The sequence below is a fragment of the Rhipicephalus microplus genome, chromosome 9 (genome assembly GCF_043290135.1).
Source record: "Rhipicephalus microplus isolate Deutch F79 chromosome 9, USDA_Rmic, whole genome shotgun sequence".
NCBI classification, from domain to species: domain Eukaryota; kingdom Metazoa; phylum Arthropoda; class Arachnida; order Ixodida; family Ixodidae; genus Rhipicephalus; species Rhipicephalus microplus.
Genome location: NC_134708.1, coordinates 90,099,380 through 90,109,853, shown reverse-complemented (window position 1 = coordinate 90,109,853; position 10,474 = coordinate 90,099,380). Strand labels below are relative to the sequence as shown.

Sequence of the window (10,474 nt, the reverse complement as noted above, 5' to 3'; positions counted from 1 at the left end):
TAAATTGTATAATAGCTCGCTGTTGGCGGTATTTCTTGTACTTGTTAAGTTTTCCCAGTCAATAGCGAGATGGATATCTCCAGTAAGTATTAATTTGGTACGGGGGGGGGGGGTAACCTAATCAACCAGATAGTCATGTACTTCTAAAAAGCAATCATCAGACGCATTTGGCTTTCTGTAGATGCCACCGATCAGTACTGGAGCATCGTGAGCAAATATTGCGCACCAAACGCTTTCGTGATTCGCGATACCCTTCTCTCTACGATATTGCAAACCACATTTTATTGCAATGGCGACCCCGCCCCCGCGACCGTCACGATCTGACAGAAGAACGCAGTATCAAGAAGGAACAATTTCTTAATCAAGAATGTCTGGGTGCAGCCACGTTTCAGTTATCACGATAATATCAGGAGTGTACGAAAATAACAATTCTTCTAGCTTGTCAGTTTTGTTAACAGTGCTACGGGCATTCAAACATACCAATGAAAACAGTGTGGCGGCTTCCGCCTGTCACGCGTTGCTTTTCGCGCGACCATCGTGACGTGCCCTTCTCAGGGAAACTCTTGCAATTTTGGCTTCATCCCGTACGTACAAGTCGTCATCTATCTTTAGTTTATCGAATACAAGAGTTACCTTAGCACCATTGTCCCGATCTTCCTTTGCTGATTGCCATAATTTTTTGCGCAGGTCCCGAACTCGTGCGGAAAAGTCTTCGGATATCGATATCACTGTCCCCTTCAGTTTGCCGCAATTACGAAGGACTAAAATTTTTTCGGAGAAATTCTACAGCTTAAGAGTTACTGGCCGCTCTTGATTTTGTGTTTTCCTGCCAATTCGGTGGATGCGTTCTACAGATGTAAGATTCACCTTGAGGATGTCTTTAAAAAAGCCCTTAACAATCTGCTGTTGTAAATCTGCATTTTGTTCGTTATCACCCTCTTTCACGCCATAGATTATAATGTTATTCCGGCGGCTCCTGTTTTTCAAGTCTTCTACCTTAACTGATAGCCCTCGCACCAGCCCTACTGAAACGTTCCGTAAGATGCGGAGACCTCACATACGGAATTATTGGAATATGGAAGACGTATGATGCGGACACCGCATAAGACGTATGATGCGGGCTCCGCATAAGACGTATGATGTGGACTCCGCATCTTATGGAAGGACGTATCATGCGGAAATTACTGAAATGTGTGCATGTTACGTCTGAATCTAGTGCAAAGCAATATAATGTGTAAATTGAATAGACGTCCACATCTTGACTACATGCAATACTGTGTACAAATCACAATATTTCTTAAACGTGCATGATGAGGGATTGAATCATCGGCATCTTACTAATTGTCGTGATGCGGAAGCAAAATTAACTTTTAAATAAAATACATTACAAAACTACTAAATTAACATGCTAGCGATCATAAATGGTGGTTACATTGCAACACATTAATGCAGTGTTCTATGCAAGACCTAAAGAACTTATAAAGTTATTATTATCAATAGAGAAGCATTATTATACACATCAGTCTGCTACAATCAATATGTTTTTTTATTTTTCTGTATGCTCCAGCTGTGAATAGTGACATTGCAGTGTTGATCGTACACAAATGAGGTGACTGCACCGCAATTTCACGAGCTCCACCTAAGCCACAGGATGGTGGCTCAATGTAACAGCAATTTTAGAACGAAATGTTTAAACATAAATAATAATCATAGCACTGTGAAAGTGTGGCGCTGTGTTTATCTCATGAATGCCTTGTGGAGTTCGGCGAAATGCTGCTTGAGGCTCCGGCACCACTGTAAATTTCGAAGGTCACTGTGATAGAACTTATGTGTCCTTCATAGGCACCTGGAAATGAAAATAATTGGCACAAATTTCAGAGACACATGTTAGCACAATAGTTTACATGCACAAGAAATATAACACACAGAATGAAACTGAAAATTTGAGGCACACAATCCTTCATGTTATGCATATGTGAATAATAGAAGGAATGAGTGTATAAAATAGTTCTGCCCCATCAAAAAAACAGCATGCTTATCACAGTGAAAATAACTAGGTTGTCACGATTTTCAATGGTAGAGATAATTGAATAATATGTCCTTATGAAATTATGATTTAAACGCTTCCTGCACAGTAAAACTTTAGGAACTGCAAGTGAAAGCTCTCAATGTTCATTTAATAGTGTGTGCATGTACATCTGCTGCCTTTATACTATACAGTTTGTGCACAAAATTGGCATCTTGAACAATTTTGAGAGTTAAACCTATGCAACTTATGAAGGTTAAAATCACCATGAAAGCAAGCAGGAACAGGCAGGTGCCATTAAAAATCTGCGCAAGCCAGATAACTATAACCGAACTGCACACATATAGGGGAGCAAGAGTAACAGAAATTCGGCTGCTGACCAGCATGTCGCGGTATCAAACCCCGGCTCCATTTCCGATGGAGGCAGAAATGCTGTAGGCACATGTGCTCAGATTTGGGTGTACGTTAAAGAACCCCAAGTGGTCGAAGTTTCCAGTGCCCTCCACTACAGCGTCTCTCCTAATCATGTAGTGGTTTTTGGACGTGAAACCCCACATATAAATCAAGAATAACAGAAATAAACTGCCAACAGAAAAGTTGGGTGCATGTGCTATCTGTAAATGCTTACACCTTACTACATACAGCATGCTCATTCCATTTTAAATACCAATATTGAAAATAACTGCTCTATTAGGAATGTCAAAGCTAAGGTAGAACTGAACGACTCTACAAAAAGTGACCCTACTATGACATCACGTTTTCTTATAACAAAATTGACTAAGACTCTCATATATCATTATGCAAGGAAAAAATCTTCAAAAGAACAATCAAGTTTGAAGTCATAATTATTTATATGGCTACTATGACTATAACCAAGAAATCGACCTCAACATGGCTAATGTTAGTTTTTAAGGCCTATGTTCAATAGACAATGAACTATACCACAAAAAGCACAGCGTTCAGGCAAAGCACCACACAAAAAAAGAAAGCAGTCCTTTTTGTTATTACCTACAATGCCTTTAAAATGGTATTTTTACCTCTACTTTCCGCTTTTTATCTAAGTAACTGGTGTGAAACAAGTTAGCTGAACATGCACTGTGCCTCCAAAACCTGTTGGTTGAATCTGATTTTTTAAAAAATGGTGAAGCTTGCACTAAATTAGGCTCCACAAGCCTTGGAACAGTGAGACTACATGACTCTTATGACTACTTTGGTTACTTGTGTTTTGTTTCTGGGCCTAAGCATAAAGACAAGGGCTTAACTGAATTGCTGCTAACAAACAAATGCTTTCGAAATTGCCCGAGCGTCAAAGGATGCTCAGCCATTTGTTGTTTTTTGCACTGGGCTATTCTACACCAAGCATACAAACCATACTGCCTGGCGACCATCACAGATGTATAGTTTAAAAAATGATGGTAATTTACTCTTCTGAAAATAGTTATTTGCAGAAATGTTTTGAAGAGAAAAGAGTAGTGGTCACGTGGGTACCTTCAGAATTTCGCAGAATGTCGTGCGGGTGTTATTTGTGAGAAAAATTTCAAAGTACCGCTTTTTTTTGCCATATCAAATTTGATCTACATATTAAGTGAAGATGCTTCTAAAAGTATTTGAAGTCAAGTAACATTAGTGCAATTTTTCTGCTACATAGGCTTTGAAGAATTCAGCCAAACTGTTTATCGTTTGCATCTCTTGTATGGCAATACTGCATTTTGTATGAATATTTGAGCCACAAATACTCACTGCACAGAAGTTATATTTTACGAAAAAAAATAATGTTAGGTCCAGATTACAAATATCACTATATAATCGTTTTTGTCCACATTGAGATGCAATTTGAGCTGTGTGTTTGTCTAATTGAAAATTACTTTTATATGTAAGTTGAAAGCAAATAAACAGTTCTTGTTACATGGCAAGTGTTATCATTACAATTTTTGTTTAAATGAGGAAAATGATTTTTGAAGTCTCCTTTTGAGGGCCATGGGGAACTTCAGAACGGAAGCTGTCGTACATCAAATGCAGAAAACAGCCATCATAAGAAAACTTCAAAAATTCATTTCTACTTTAAGACAAAGTGTAATCATATAACTTGCCATATAAAGAGAACTGCTTCCTTGCTTTTGATGTGGCGAAAAAATTGCACTAATATTAGTGAGTTTCATGCACTACACACAATCACCTTTACTTAATACCAAGACCGAATTTGGTGTAGAAGAGCCAGTATTTTTGAAACACTTTACTTTTTACAAACAACACTCGGACGACATCCTGGGAAGTCCAGAAGGCACCAACGTGGCCTAATATTTTGTTCTCTGCGATATACTTTAGCATTTTGCTGTTTTCAGAAAAATACAGTAAACGAGCACAATATTTTTTTTCAAAACACATTGAGGACGGTTGGCAAAATGGCTGGGATGTTTGATGCGTAATTGCCTCACTGCCAGCATTTATTCTTCCGAAGCTCAAGCTATCACCTCTCTGTTACTGCCTCCCTCAGATACAATGCCTGCATAGGAAAGAAAAAGAAAGGCAGGTCCGACAAAGTTCACAAGGCAACATATTTTCATGTTGGAAATATTCATTACCATAAACAGCAGCAAAATAACATTCATTTTGAGTTGTCCAAGATACAAGCTATATACCAGCATACTAAGAGCCAAGCACAAACTTTTCAATTGAACATGTGTGGTGATAGACAGGAAGAACTTATTGCAAGACTGATCAGTCTGTAATTAAATAAATGATGTACAATGCACTGTTCAATCCAACACCACATAGGCATCTTTGCTATAGCAAAGCCATGTGTCATTGATTCATGCACTAGATGGGACAATGCAAATGTAACAAAAAAGGTGAAAAAGAAAACAAGGGAAAAAAAGAAGAAAAGGGGGGATGCGAAGTAGGAGCAGTGTAGCACTACTTTTACTTTGCATTCCCCTTTTCTTTCTTCTTTTTTCTTCTTTTCTATCATTTATCTTTGGTTCCCTTACCCCCAACTTCTCTTTTTTGCTTCCCTTACCCCCAACCTCCGACAGGAGAACACTTTGTATCAGCGCAACCTAACTTGAAAAGAAGCAAGGGCTGCACTCTTCTGCGTTATAGGTTTTTTTTCAGACAAACATTTCCAACAGGCACAAACGCCTATACCAAAAGATGATGTCATTACTGACCCCATTTAAACTAACACGCCAAGGATAACAAGGTAACTTCTAAAAAATAGGTCCTCCTATCGCAACAGCGGCCAGCCTGTCTGAAGCACTTCTACTGTTCACCCTGATTACCCCACAAGATGTTTCCATCTGTCGACTCACATCTTCATTTTGGATAACACTCTGACGAGCTTACATTGATGAATACGTACGAAAGTTTATTGATGTATCATGTATCAGATTAAGCAACTCTGTTGAAAAATTATTGATAGCTTGCTTCCAGGCTTTTTGTACTGTAGCCTGAAATTTCGTAATGTCTTCTATGCACATGAACCAGATTGACAACGTAATGCACAACATGCTTAAGAATACTGCGAGGAACAAGATAACGACAAAACGACCAGCCACCCAAAATTTTCGCTGTACATGTTTATAAAATGTTCATTTACCCCAAACGAGGTGCATATGATACAAGCCGAAAAAACCTACAAGTATGGCCTTGGAGTCTTCTGCAAGTAGACGTGTTGCATTTTTTCTGTAGAGGGCTTTACACCATAAGTGAGGAACAAAACTCCTGTATAATGAAGAATGTTGGCAGCTATCAGTTATAGAAAAACCGAATGCAGCTAATCTTCCCCGACACATCTGTACATTAAGAGAGGTGACGTAGCTTCTGTGGTTGTGGCAGTAATTCCAACAGGACCAGTGCGAAAATTGGCACTACTTGGCTAGACAAATGTCCAAACATGCCTGCCCGACTCCCTCTAGCCATTCTGGCTGAATCTGACACATTATTTCTTAACTGCTGGCTGGACAAAAACAAAACCACTGAAGCACTCACAATACACAGCGTGAAGTTCTTCTGGAGTGGTCAACTTCGTCTTCTGCGATGAAAGAGCAGCACAGTGTACTGATAAGGCACTCCTTGCAATGGTTTTCAATGCCACACAGTGACCTTGCTGTTCCTGTCGAAGAGAGCTTGGGGAGCTTAGAGGGTTCTTGCTCTTTTTTGGGGGCTGCTGCCGCTCCTCGTTTTCTGCTCAAGGTCAACCTGCGTAAAATTGTAGACGAGGCTTTAAAAGTTGGATATAATGATATACAAATTTTCGCTGAACACACCTTTCCTCGTGGCACACTGAGGAATTTCTTATAAAACTTAAGGCCTCGCATATGCAAACATTTACAATCGATCCGAAGATGCACTCGACTCTAAAGAAGCAAGTTTGTTATGTAGTGTATATAAAGAAAGGTCATTCAGCACAACCACAACTACAGTTGCACACGAAAACGACATTTTACACGATCCTGTTTCTTTACATGGTCCATTTTATTTTATTTACACGGTCCAATTTAGACGGTCCTGTTTTACACAATCTGGTCTGCATGAACTCTTCAACCGGGCACCATATAGGTTGAAAGACACACACAGACTTTGAAACAAACCTAGTTTCCCATGGAGCATCCTCTTGCACTATAACAACACATCTCAATCTAGTTAGTTGGTCAGAACGAGGTGAAAACAGCTCGCACTTGAAAAGCACGGGCAGAAGGAATGACGCCTGCACCCTGCGCTTTCTGTACATTCTCGTTGAGGGTGCAGTTTTCACCTTATCCTTATGCATTTTCGCATTTATAACATTGTTCGCTGCATAATCTTTGTGGCGTTAAAGTGTGTGATACCGTCAGGTGTATCCCATGTAATTTATGAAAATAGAATACAAGATAGCTTGATTCAAAAATAACAAAAAAATCCAGCGCCATGTCCTGTAGCCATTCTTTAGTCAAGTGGCAGAATAATTTATTCTTCAAAACATATCTTACTTGTAACCACTACAAGAGCTAACTCGTACACTGGCACATTCTGTTTGCCTCTTCAGATTGTAAGGTACCTTTTTTACACCGGAAAATCTTCAAGAAGAATAGAAGTGTTGTAATTGTGAAGAAAGAAAAGTAGAAGGAAAAAAAGATATTGATTGATTTGTGGGGTTTAACGTCCCAAAACCACCATATGATTATGAGAGACGCCGTAGTGGAGGGCTCCGGAAATTTTGACCACCTGGGGTTCCTTAACGTGCACCCAAATCTGAGTACACGGGCCTACAACATTTCCGCCTCCATCGGAAATGCAGCCGCAACAGCCGGGATTCGAACCCGCCACCTGCGGGTCAGCAGCCGAGTACCTTAGCCACTAGACCACCGTGGCGGGGCAGGAAGAAAAAGATAACTAACTGCCCTGTACAGGGACCGAGCCTGCGAACTTCGAATAACATGTCCGATGCTCTATCAACTGAGCTACCATGGCAGCTATCCCTCTTCCATTTTGTACGGTATATATGTGCATTTATACATAAAAGAGTCAGTCAGCGCTGCCTGTTACCATTATGGCGAGTGTGGGACACCTTTTTTTTGCCTACTGGCAATTACATTACGATTGAAATTACGTTACGATTACTTCCAATATCCCTATACTTCTTTGGCAGCATTATGCATCGGTCCGTTCTCAGAAAATCTGCTAGTCACAGGAGGAGGCAATAGTTCGCCCTCCCACCTAAATGCATGTACTTGAACACATGCACAACTGATTAAAAAAATCAAGTCACACACCGCTAAGATTACTGAGATTCACTGTTTCAGATTCATGAGTAAAGGAAAGAACTATAAATTTAAGGGTTTGTTGTCTTTGTTGAGCACATTATAATGAGAACTAGCAGAAAATGATGCCAAACAAACTATAGGGGATGTTATCAAAAGTAACTTTAACAAAATTGTGAAAGGAAAAGTGAACAAAAACGTAACTTGGCAACGTTTTTTGACAATTGAATTGACATTACTATTTATAACATCCCTTTATTTTACTGGGTAATGTTGTCGGGTAATTCTCATTATTGGAGTGGTGAGTAGGCTGGCAAAGAAAGTATATGGCATTGATACTTCTTTTGAACACCTAAAAGTTTAAGGAACTTAAAAGAGTGGAAGCTACTTTGAGTAGACCAGAATATTTAGTTGGAGCGAAAAAAAAAACGTACACACATTTTTACCAGGCTTTTTAACCTATTTTGAGACATAAAAGTGTATGCTGCCAGTAATGTTAAGTACCATTACTTTTGTCACACTATGCACTGTAGCAGGTGTAGTTAGAGTGGTGATAGTGAAGGATTAATCAAGCACGCCACCAACTGCGTTCACATCAATGGTCGCGTATTTTAAAAATAAACCTGCTGTATAGCAAAAAAAAATTTAGAGCATTTATGATTTTATCAAAATCAAGTTAAACCGACTGGGTAAGCAAACCATTTGCATAAAATAAAAAGGCATAAAGTGATTCATGTATTATAACTATGTGAACAACTTCAGCAATGCAGGGCGAAGTGGCAACAGTTCTGTTAAAAACCCCTCTCATTATAACATGCATGAAAAGCACCACACCTGAATATTTTATAGTGCATGTAATATCGAGACTACTAGACTGTCTATTGACCTTTTAGAAGAAGGGTATATCATTCACATTCAAGGGGCAGCCACTTAGCCTTTTCCTGAGCTTGCCTGTGAATATTTCCTGAATTTCAGATATCATTAGGATTGATTTAGAGTAAACAGATTTTGCTTACGCATTGAAACCTAGTTCTGTATGTAACTACAATTATGGGTGCCAAACCATCTCCAATTAATTTTTAACATTTAACTTATTTTTTAACTGCAGCACCACAACTAGCTATGGGTGCCCAAAAAGTAGCTAGAAACAATACCTTTACCTCTTTGAGCCTTTTGGAAGTGTTCAGCTTCTCAGTGCTCACCTTACAACATTTTTTTTTAAATACGTGTTTGTATGCCCACTGCTCTTGCTCCTTGTACAGTGAGGAAGAGCAGATGGCAAGAAGAGACAAGAAAGAAGCATAGCGAAAAAAAGCGAAATAAGCGAGGACGTCTTTTGTATCGTACAATGTGTGTAACATTACTATTGCGACAACATATAGACAAATTATCACGGCTATGTATCCATTGTAGAGTCATACACAGCTGCAACACCACGACTTAATTTCAACCTTGTGTTGGTTTAGGATCCCTTTATAGTGGCAAGCTAATGATATCTGCATTTGTTTGGCAAATACTAAGATGCAGTAAAATGTGATATGGTAATCTAATTTAGAATGCACGTCATGTGGCTTCATTGTATATGTGGCCACAAGTAACTCTGGTTGCAAAGCAATATGGCAGAGCCTAAACAGACGTCACCGACCACTCCAATCTGAACTTGCCTTTGCTACTTGCCCATTATCATCCCTGCAAAAAATGAATAAGTGAATCTGCTACAGATAAGTGCTAGCTTATGCTAAGGACCAAGTATGAAGGGTGTTTTGTCATTATTGAGATCAGTTATTTGTTCAAGAACACTTGATGTCACACACAAATACATTGCTGTCGAAGTATCAAGATTCAATTTAAAGCAAAAAGAAGTGTCTCTTTAAAAATTACAGGCCACAAGGCAAGATAAATATTTGATATACTTGGGATGTAAGGCACGCACAAGAGGTGCTGCCATATTATACTTTTCCTTGTGTTGAAACCTGTTGCTTTACTCACCCAACACATCTGTAAAGATGCCGTGAAAACACCAAGGAGCTGATGCAGCAAGGTTGAACACATGTCCAGTGATTCAACCATTCCTAAGCAGCCCTACAGCCTCCACAGTCCTGCAACCATTTGTAAGATAAATTTAGTTCTACCCAAAATTCTTGGTTTTCAGACACACATGCAAGACGCATAACCACTCCATAGGAAGTTTGCATGATAATGCGCTGGGTAGCAAAACGGATGTCAATATCAAGTATCCCGGCCTGCCGCTTATTTCTTTCCGTTCTTAATTAATCAATCCATGGTTATTAAATGTTCCCCCAATGTGAAGTGTACTGGCAGTCCGGTGAAGAATTGCAATGTATTTAGAACACAGTCCAATTCTTGCCAAAAAAGCATGCAATAGCGTTTTGTCAGCTCTTCGAGAAAAGAGCATGAAGTTTAGCTAAAACACAAGGTTTTTATAAACACCATTCAAATTGATATAAAAGTTGTGAGCATTATGTAAAGGAACACGGATTCATGTTTGATCAATGATTTCTTATAATGTACTTATATGAATGCAACTAACTGAATATGAAACGATAAATTTTGCTCGAGAATTTAGAGTTATGAACACTATCGCACTTGCCTGCTGCATCTTGTCCAAAACAGCGGCAAGATAGGCTAGTTTGTGTAGGTGAGTAGTAATGAGCAGTGCAAAGTAACAACAAGAAACACCAGTAACAAC

At 39.2% G+C, this 10,474-nt stretch overlaps 1 long non-coding RNA gene across 1 annotated transcript; it reads right to left on the bottom strand.

Annotated features, from left to right (window-relative positions):
- Nucleotides 1–1,562: 1,562 nt before the first annotated feature.
- LOC142771392 (uncharacterized) lies at nt 1,563–9,876 on the bottom strand. Its single transcript, XR_012885894.1, has 3 exons — nt 9,754–9,876; nt 6,014–6,223; nt 1,563–1,846 (listed from the first exon to the last, which is right to left on the bottom strand). It is a non-coding gene; the product is annotated as an uncharacterized LOC142771392 (long non-coding RNA).
- Between the last annotated feature and the right edge of the window lie 598 nt (nt 9,877–10,474).